The following is a 10,775-nucleotide window of genomic DNA, read 5'->3' on the forward strand; positions in this document are numbered from 1 at the left end:
GGATCAGAGAGGCTCCAAAATCATGGTAGCAGCTGTCGCCATGGTCCCGCTACACGTGCTGCAATACCATGTTCATCTTGCTACACTCTGCGGTGCCCAGCTACGTCCTGCTGTGCCTTGTGAGAGTAAGCTGTGATTTGGTTGATACGTTGTAGGTTCGACCATGTTCTCTGGGACTCTTGTGGTGGCGTGTGCTGGTCCTCCTCATGTGAGGCGGGTCATTTGGCATGGATTATGCATCCTATGGACAGAAATGGTTCAAGAAGCCTGCGAGACCAGAGGAGGTTGCTAATAGAAGACAGCCTGGAGAAGGACAGAGAATGACAAAAACTGACATGAGCACAGTTCTTCCATTGATGATTCTTTTCCTTTACTGCCTGCCATGCCACACCCACACACCAAAACTTCCGTGTAGGTATTCGGCACCCATCCAACCATCCTCATACCTACTTACACTTTTTGTCAGGTGAAGCTGAAGCAAAAGGCAGTGAAACACTGCAGACTAGTAAACCGTCACCCCATGTGTCTCTGTGGGGATGGTTGGTTGCCAACACGAATGTCAGCTATTACAGTTACGAGATCCAAACTCTGGGCACCCGTGAGGAGTGAGGTGGACTGCATCCACAGCCTGTGTGTGATGGAGACCCATGTCAATCAATCAAACCATCACACCCCAAAACATGTTTATTCTTCATGTACATTGCCTAACATAATGTATTAATAAATCTTCTCTGAGCGATTAGTTGGGACATTTTCAACTTCATGCAGCTAGGAGATTTTGGAGATCTACTGTAAGTCATTTGTGGCATTGCAACCTAAATCTTTTTTGTATGTTTCTCACTATATTACAAACATTTAAAAAAAAATACTGTTATACCATTATACAGTATTGGGCAATTACTTGTCAACCTGAGAGATATTGATTGATGATTGAAAAAGGCAATTTTCAAATAGTACAAAATGGAACAATATGTCACCAAATATATAGTCAGATTGATAATTCAGTGTTTCTGAAGATCTAAAGATCTTTCTAAGACTGTAATTTATCCTGTTCTTTCATTTTTTCCCCAACCGAAGAACAAAGAACAGCGTCTTTTTCTTTTGCTCTCACCGAGAGGAAAGTGGAGATTTGATAGTTCACACCCTATTTCAAGGAAGAGGTGTGAATCAACATATCAGCATATAATTGACTACTGACTGATAGACGACTAGACAGATGGGGAGGGGTTACAGTGAGAGAAAGCTTTACTTTCAGTTGGCACAAAGAAACCTCCCTCATGACTGAGCTTAGTTGTCTTAAAGGTGTTAAGTGATGTCACACGTTTTTTTAGGCTACAACTTTTTTTGTCACATACAACAAACATTCACTATCCGCTAGCTGCTGTCCCTGAACACACTGTAAAAAACATGGTCTCTGTAGACAGCCCAGGGTCCACAAAAAAAAATGTGCAACCTGCACCACCAAACAACAAAATAGTCTTCCAGCGTTCCAGCCATAACAACAAGAAGGATTGAGGGTGGGGGTTGCGGATTAGTGTGCAGAGCAAGAGGGGAGGGAGAGGGGACGGGATGAGGAGGAGGGAGGGGCGAGCTAGCCTTGTTTGTTTGAAAATATTTTGAACGTCAACAAGAAGTGCCGTCACCCAACACTTGCTTAGAGCACCTTTAACTCTGCAATCCATCTGGGCCACATTATACAACTCTGCGTAGCTCGTATTCTGAAAGATTTTGATCGCCAAAAAGTCGAATGTTGTCAGCAAAAACAACATTTGTTTCTAACACCATGCGGTGCTAACCTGTTCAGAATCTCTCGTTATAAATACGGAGATGCGTTACCTTGTGCGGTTGTGCACGAGCCTCACACTCCTCCCAAGGCCGTCCCATGTGTCCTTTAAGGTCCATACAATCAATCGATGAATATTCCAGCCTTGTAAAGGAGCCCTTGAGATCAATCATGAAAGGGAAAAATTGTGAAAAAACACTATTCGTGATTTTGAGATCGAGGTGCTTTCGCTGATTTGAGCAATACAAATCTTGCCATGCTGTTGATTGGTTGCAATGCACGGGCCATCGGGAACTGTGGCGCTATTTTTTACTGTCCCAATAGGTAATTAAGTCCAATAAACAGGTAGTGGATGGAGCATATGTCTTCATCAGGGTATTACATATATTAATATAACAATTGATAATAGTAATAAGTGGCGCAGGTGTTTTTTTTTTTTATGCGGCTGTGCGCTCTGCATCCAGAGTACTCTATCCATGTGATATTTAGTGTTACCATCGCGGTCACTAAAACACAGTCTACAAAGCCTGGGAGCGTTATGCATCATCAGCAAGGTTTGCGGAAAACTGGGCATATTTTGTGCATGTAAATTCTTATAAATCCGACTTTTTCAAGGAATGTTGCAACCGCAATTCATCTCCCTCAACTTTTTCTTTTTTTGTGATAAAGTTTTTATTTTTATTTGTAATTCAACCACAAAACATTAAAAACAGTTACAAACAATACGCTGGAACAAAGGAACGCGTCCCAGGCCCAAGCAACCCAGTGAGCAAAAAGGAGGGAGGGAGCAAAAACACACATGCAGAAACAGACAAACATAAAAAACACACATACACACACACAAACACAAACACAAGACGGGGCACAAACCAAGGTTCTGTTATAGCACTTAGGAACGAACACAAACACACAGATCTGGACTAACCAAGTGAGAAGAGGCCTCAACACAAGGACCGAAGTAATGTTGAAGTTGGGAACAGACAGGCACCCTCCTCTTTCCTCCTCTGTAAAGTGGATCTTGAATCGTGTCTTTCCAGATAAATGTACAATAGATACCGATGTAATTTACACCAGTAGCCCGTAGGAGGGAGAGGGCAGCATAGCGCTCAGGGTCAAAATTAACCCTGGGTAAACACATCATTTAATCACTGATATAAGTTTCAAGACGTTGTTCAGAGCAGCAGAATTTATGTTTACTAATGTGGTTCAAGCGGGGTAGACCTCATGAATACCTATTAAATTGCTTTACAATGGGATGCCAACAGAGATGGTTGAGATGCGGGCATTGCGACTCATTTAAATGAAGTAGTGCAGACTTTAGACAGTTACTTTTAACGCTGATAAGCTTCCATACTCCTCACATAATAGAAGGTAGGGAGAGGCTAAGACGGGTTCTCTAAAAAAAAAAAAACATCACCCTTATTATCAACATAATAGAGTACTGTATATTGTGAATGCACATTGGTGACACCATTATCGACTGGCGAATGGTTTTAGCTAGAGGCTACAGAGAAATTACAAATGCAGGACTCAAGGGACACCTTGGCGGAGAAACAAAGAAGAGAGGTGTGTCTGGTTCCGCCCCCGGACAGCCCACATTGGTAGAGCGGGCGCACACATGTGTGGGTTGCTCCTTGACTCGGTGGGCTTGGGTTTTACTCCAACCTGCGACCTTTGCTGAATGTCATTCTCCCCTCTATCTCCCTTCATGTCTTCAGCTGTCCTGTCAAAAAAAGGCCTAAAATTCCCAAATAATCTTTAAAAAAGACTCGAGCTGAGGGATTAGAGTACAAGCTTAATATCCCAATAAAGTTTTGCCAAAGACCCATCTCTATGACTGACCCTGAAATGGCCGCTCAAGTCTGTCAAGGTTTCATTGCGTCAAGCGAAAGAAGTGACATGGAGTCTTACTGTGCTCAGCCACATCAACGATGTGTTCTTTATTTTCCAGGAGTGATCATGGTTGAGCCTTCCAACCCTAGATCCATTTGAATGGTAGTTGACAGTTTTTCCCACGTCATCAGGCTTTGGATGCTATTTCAAGGAATTTGAAAAATTTTGGCTGAGCAGCCTATATTTTCTGCACTTCTTTATGTTTCCCTTCTCCAATCAATTTTTTAACAAGTCCGCTGTTCCTCAGAGCAATGTCTAGAAACAAACCATTTGCTGAGTATTTAGAGTAAAAGCACTATAACTAGCATGGACATATTTGCTTACTTCCTTACTAAATGTGGGCCATATTGACACCTGTTGTCATAGAATCAATCACCTCACTAATTGAACACAACCACTGCTATTATTTTGAACATGCCCCTTTCAACTACAGATTCAATTACACAGAATGAGCAGCATGCAAGTCATGACTGTTGGGTCTGTTGGTTTTCTATGACTCTACAACACTTAGACATTATTGCCAGTGGAATGACTTCTACCAAAATATGTTTTTGGAGTAGTGGTTGGATTGCTTTTTTGAAACACTGTACAGTCTACCTGAGAAAGGAATCCTTAAGGTTGGCCACCAACAAAGCAAATGTTAACTCCCAGCACTTGACAGCACTACCTAAAACGAAAACGAGGCGGCGGCAGACAGAGACAATACAAAGCAAAGACTAAGACGATAGTAGATCCATCTGGCCTCAAACGTATACAGTTGCTAAACATCTGCAAATGAATGTAAAGTACAATGTCATGGCAACAACAATTTGAAAGTATAAACAAATCAATACATTGAGCAGCTGCCAAATATTCAATTCTTGATCTTGGAAAACAGTAGTTTGACAAAAACATAACATACACAAACAACTAACAAAGAAACTAGAAGCGGAGCTTTCCTCCAGTAGTTTAATATTTGGAAGTATGCGATGAGAAGTTTGATACATCCCCTCTTGTGTCTTTGTTATTATGGAGCTGCAGGAGGGTGGTTATAGTCATCTTAATGCATGGCGTGTGAGGGTATTCATCATACTCTCAGAAAGACATGAATTTTCCCAAAACAAACTTTAGATGAAGCATATTGTACAAAACTTTTACATTATATTTGTTTAATAATTTGTCTTTAAGATTAATACATTGCAAGAAAATTGATCGGTTTTAACCACATTTTTCATAATTTACATAAAATAGTTCTTCTGCGAGAGTATACAACAGTAGCAGTATAGTAGTTTTCATCACCGTAAATATCATGCAGGAGACTAGGGGAAGCTGAACACACAATACATACATACACACACACACACAAACACACACACACACACACACACACACAAAGAGAAGGAACGCAATAAACATTTTCCATTTCACAGCTGCAGCATGAAGAATGTTTTTGTTATGCGAGAAAAGGATTTTTTTTTTTGTGGAGCAACAGGTATGGATGAGGAGATGTGTATGGAATGGTGGACAGATGTCAACATGAAGGCTCTGAGCCCAGGAGAAGAGGGGGAGAAAGAGGGGGAGGGGTAACATGAGGGAGCAGAGAATGGCCTCGGCTCTTTGAAAGTGAATTTCCTTCCCCTTCAGTTAGAGATAGCCGGCCCTTCAATGCTAATGGGCGCTACAAATGACCATGATAAGACTTGGAGGAGAGAGAGGGGAGGGACAGGGGGGGGTTAGCTTACTGTAAACAGTATGATCTGCTATACGATTATGATTTACGTGATAATCGGGACAAGAACAGTTGGGTTCAGGAAAGTCTTTCATACTACTCGCTACCATTGTCTCTCTTAATACTACAACATCTCAAAGCACTGTTTAGTGCGTGTCTCTCTCTTCCAGTAGTTCATTCACACACTTAAGGGTACTCTTTGCATCATATCTGACGCTGACAGCTACTGACCAAACGCGTGAAGGTGGCCCCCATGTCATCCAAAAATTATTAAAACGTTTGTGCTGTAAGGGTTTAAATAATATAAACTTTACATTTTTTGGCCAGTGAGTCACTCAGTCACCATACTTCACAAAAGGGTTTCAATCGTTTGTGTTGATTTGTGCAGATAAAAGAAACATTTGTGCTACTTCAGTTTTTATGTTATCACGCTTCATTTGTTACACGCGGTGCCCCAAGTAATGTCCAAATCTAACCAAAAATGGTTTCAATATTTATGCATGTTTGTGCTATGTTAGTGCCGTTAAAAGAACACATTTGAGCTACTTGGTTTTACGTTATCAGGCTTACATGTTATGTGGCCAGACCTGGCTGCAGAGTAGGCTATCCCTAGTAGTTAGCTTGTTTTATCTGGCATTTTAAACATTTCTGATCAAGAGACTCCCCTCCGTAGCCTAGGCTACTTGAAGCAGAACAATCGAAGATTGAGTTCAGCTTGGTGTTCCATAAAGGTTAGCATTATCAAACCACAGCGCAAATTCAGTTCAATAGGCTACTCATGCATGCAAATCAACTAGTTTGTTCTTAACACACAAACTAATTGTTAATACAGAAGAAATTGTGCCTCTTGGAAATCGCAAATGCTCCCTTTGTCACTGTATATATTATATTTCTTGTTGAAATTGTAAAGGGATTGCTTCAATCCCGTGCACAGGTATTGCACATGGTATTAATGACAATAAAGGCATTCTTTTCTATTATATTCTATGTTGCCTAGTTAGCCTACTTGCAGCCAGGTCTGGCACAATGAACTGTGTAGCCAAAAAGCTTCATAATGTAAAAACCAAAAGGGCACAACCGTTCTTTTAACAGCAGAAATCAGACAAACAATGAGGACCTTTTTGGTAAGATTTGGACATTGATGGGGGGCTGGGTGAAGTCACACGTGTAACAAATAAAGCCTATAACATAAAACCGAAGTAGCGCAAATGTTTCTTTTAATGTAGCAAATCAGCACAAATAGTATATTTGCCCAAACAATGAGACCATCTTAGGGAGATTTGAAACATTGAAGCTGCTACAGTTTGCTGCTCTGCCACATTGCTCCACTCCAACATAAACAAAGTGGGAAAAACATTTTTCATGTCCATTCCAATGGAACATTCAGCCCCTTTCCTCGACCACGGTGTTGTCTCTCAGTCCTTTAGAAAAAATAAAATAAAGAAATATAGGACTTGACAATGCAGCCTAAATATTTTTCCCCACTGTGAGTACATTGTACAGGAAACTTGTACAGTTCATGAATGGCTGATGTCATACACTAAGTAAACAGATGTCACCCAATGATACCAGAGGGGGTAGAGTAGCCAAAAATTGTACTCAAGTAAAAGTACTGTTACTTAGAATAATATGACTCAAGAAAAGTAAAGTAGTCATACAAATAATTACTTGAGTAGAGTAAAAAGTACTTGATGAAAACATTGAGAACGTGTGATTTATTTTAACACAAGCATCAACCAGACGGCAAAATACAAAATAATAATATTGGCAAATTATAGTCCATCCAATCAATAAATAAATTAAAATAATTTTTAATACAAAATAGCTTATTTGAGAGACTGTCACATCCAAATTAGGAGGATACTGCCTGTGTAAAACATACTGTATGTAAACTAAAAGACAAAAATCCACCTATCCACAGCAAAACTAAAACTACCGCTACGTCTCCTCAGGTTAGATGTTGAGCTGTTGAACGCTCACATGCCGTTTGTTTTGGTCGACACAGAAGAAGCCGCATAACGTAGTGCTGTTTCACACTTTTCCTGAGGTAACCATGCTTTCACTAGGGGGGGGGGGTACTCCTGGTTTGCGTTGCCTTGGCGACGTTTTGCTTTCTACGTCTTTGCTACGACTGTAAAGCTAACCTGTCGCGCTGCTGAAACAGTATGGTCACATGACTGAACAACAACGTGTGATTGGTAAGACAGTCACGGTGGTAGAGCCTCAGCGGAAGACCTCTCTCTGTCAAAATAAAACATTAAAATGAGACGTACGCGGGGGTAAAAACAATGAAGCGTAGTAACGAGTAACGAGCTCATTGTAGCCTGATTGTAGCGGAGTAAGAGTACAGTTTATTCTTCACTAATCTACTCAAGTACAAGTAAAATTAGGGATTTAACTACTCCTAGAAGTACAATTTTTCAAAAACTTACTCAGTAAATGTAACGGAGTAATGTAACTCGTTACTACCCACCTCTGACTGATACACTATGACAGGGGTGTACTGCATGTGTCACTACATGAAATTTTGGTTACATACCTGTTCTCCAGTCTAAAGAGGCGGACAGTAAACCAGCTCAAGTTTGGCTGCACCTCTGTCTAGGCACACATTGTCAGACACATGGTTGATGACATGATCTACTAGGTGTTTGATTTCATTTGAAAGTGTGTGTGACTTCGGTGAGCCATGCGGAAAGCAGCAACCAGAAGTTGAGCTCCGTCCAACACAAATACTAAATAACCTTACAAACAAAACAAACAAGAAGCTTGGCTTTACGCCACAAGTTTACCATGGCAACATCTAGAAACAGACCTGCAACTAGGCAGGATGCATCGAAGGAGAAGAACGATAATTTAAAATCAACCCAAGATGCTAGCAAAGGTAGCGCTAGCCCGGAATCCAAAATACTAGCCGAGTGGAGAAAAGCTAACGTCAAGAAAACAGGGAAGGGCACACTCTCTCTGCAACGTCTTCCATTGTTGTTGTTAAAAAAGGTCGTACATGTTGTCTTTCATAGTGCTTACATCCTGATTGAGTGTTGACAATTAACCATTGAGGTGTTTGGCCAGGTGGCACATGTAATTGGCCAATAACGCTCATGTAGTGTCATTTTGAATGGCACTGTTTTGAAATGGCAAACATGACTTTATGTCAAGTGTTGTGTCTTATGCAGGGACACTGTGTTCAATGCATTTAAAAGTGCCATTTTTGAAATGCAAAATGTGTGTAAAGCAGAAAAATGTGGTTAGACTTTTGGAGACTTGAGAAGAAGTTTGCTCTCTTTGTGTCCGTTTTAATAATTGTGCTGTGCACGTAATTTAGTGTGTTAGCAATTGGAAAAAACTGTAATCAATCAGGTATGACCTAACATATGGAACTGGATACTTGCATGGTTTTGAGTGTATGTACAGTTCTGATCATAGTTATACAGTTAGTCATAGTTGTCAGATTTATCTGTCATATATCAAGAATATAATTAAACTAAAGGGAGACTTGGCATACAGCCGATCGGTTGGGGAGAGTTCTAGCCGACCAGGCTCCTCTCTTTACCCTGTCTCTCTGGTTTTGCTGTAATAGTTTTAGACAGCTGGGGACATCCTTTGATACACTGAGCTCCTCTCTCCTCTATCTATCTTTTCATTTATGTGCATCGATGTCCCAGAAATGTGTGTTACTAACCTAGCTCTGGGGAGTCATCCCGGAGTCCTTTTGTTCTTTTTCCCCAGCATGTTCCCTCGGATCAGGGATGCTCCAAAAATAATGGTAGCAGCTGTCGCCATGGTCCCGTACACGTTCTGCGGTGCATGTTCTCTGCTAAACTCTGCAGTGCCCAGCTAGTCCTGCTGTGCCTTGTAATGCCGTCAGTGCCCCTGCTATGCCATGAACTACTACAAAGAACTGCTACAAACTACAATTTTTTATTTTTGTTATTTCCACTAACCCCAACGGCCCGTCAGACGCCGCCTACCAAGAGCTGGTCTGTCCGAGGTTTCTACTAAAAGGAAGTTTTTCCTCGCCACTGTCGCAATGTGCTTGCTTGGAGGAAACTACTAGAACTGTTGGGTCCTTGTAAATTCTGGAGTGTGGTTAGACCTACTCATCTGTAAAGGTCTTGAGAAAAACTCTTGTAATGAATGTACTATAATAAAATTGAATTGAATTGAATTTCAAAATAGGGGTGATGGCAGCAGTTTTGAAGGATGTAGGGACAGTTCCAGTGGAAGGGAGGAGTGGATGGTAGCAGCAGATGAGGGGGACCAGGGAGGGGGGCAGGCTTGGCAGGCAACAAGTTGGGTGGGAGGGGATCAAGTTGACAAGTAGATGGCTTGGATTTCCGGGTGAGTTCTGGGATTTCTGAAATAGTGGAAAGTGAAAGGTATATGAGATGCTGAGGTGAGGGACGATGAAGAGTGGTGGATGTTCTCGATTTTTTCTGTGAAAAAGGACTTACCGAGTTGCAGAAGGAGGTAGTGTACAAATGGGGAGGGAGAAAGTCCTGGGGTTGGTTACTGTTAAGTAAGGAGAACAGTGACTTAGAGTTTCTTTGTTGGCAGTGATTATTGTGGAGTAGTAGGGATTTGGTGCTGGTAGTCTTGTAACAGTAGGATGTGGTTGTTGTACATTTCTTTGTGAATGTAGACCAGTTTTTCTATGGAGACGTTCAAGTTGTAAGAGGTTCATGGACGCCTCACCGTGATAAACCACTACCCATGTGGAAGCAAGGTGGGTGCTAACTGCACTGACCACATGGTGACGTGGGCCAGAATGAAGTTGAAGCCAAAGAAATCCAGAAGTATGGTGATCAAACGGGAAGTTGACAACAGATTCAAGCTGCATGTGCAAGAGGAAGTGATTCCATCAATAGAGGAGAATCCAATCAAATGTCTAGGAAGGTGGTATGATAACTCACTTTGGACAGGAACAACATAGCAGTACGAAAAGTCGAAACGATCGAGATGGCTGGAGGAGGATCGAAAAATCAGGGCTTCTGGGAAGTTTAAAGCTGGCTCTATCAACACGGACTGTTCAATTCAATTCAATTTATTTATAGTATCAATTCATAACAAGGTTATCTCGAGGACACTTTGCAGATAGAGGAGGTATAGACCACACTCCAGAATTACAGGACTCAACAGTTCTAGTAGTTTCCTCCAGAGCAAGCAACAGTGTGACAGTGGCGAGGAAAAACTTCCTTTTAGGCAGAAACCTCGGTCAGACCCAGGCTCTGGTTGGCGGTGTCTGAAGGCGGCTTGGGGTCAGAGAAAGTGGAAATAACAAAATAGAAAAAATAGTAGTTTGTAGCAGTTCTTTGTAAAGTTCATGGCCATAGAGGGCACCTGTGGGCATTACAAAGGGCCCACAGCCCACGGAACTGACGTTAGACTGGGAAA

At 41.5% G+C, this 10,775-nt stretch overlaps 1 long non-coding RNA gene across 1 annotated transcript in view; it reads right to left on the reverse strand.

Moving 5' to 3' along the window:
- Positions 1 to 3,725, reverse strand: part of LOC116703136 (uncharacterized) — an 11,899-nt gene extending 8,174 nt beyond the window's left edge. The window contains exon 1 of the long non-coding RNA XR_004335350.1: positions 3,714 to 3,725. This is a non-coding gene — a long non-coding RNA (uncharacterized LOC116703136). The remainder of the gene's footprint in view (positions 1 to 3,713) is intronic.
- Positions 3,726 to 10,775: the final 7,050 nt, after the last annotated feature.

This window comes from Etheostoma spectabile, chromosome 15, assembly GCF_008692095.1.
Source record: "Etheostoma spectabile isolate EspeVRDwgs_2016 chromosome 15, UIUC_Espe_1.0, whole genome shotgun sequence".
NCBI lineage: Eukaryota > Metazoa > Chordata > Actinopteri > Perciformes > Percidae > Etheostoma > Etheostoma spectabile.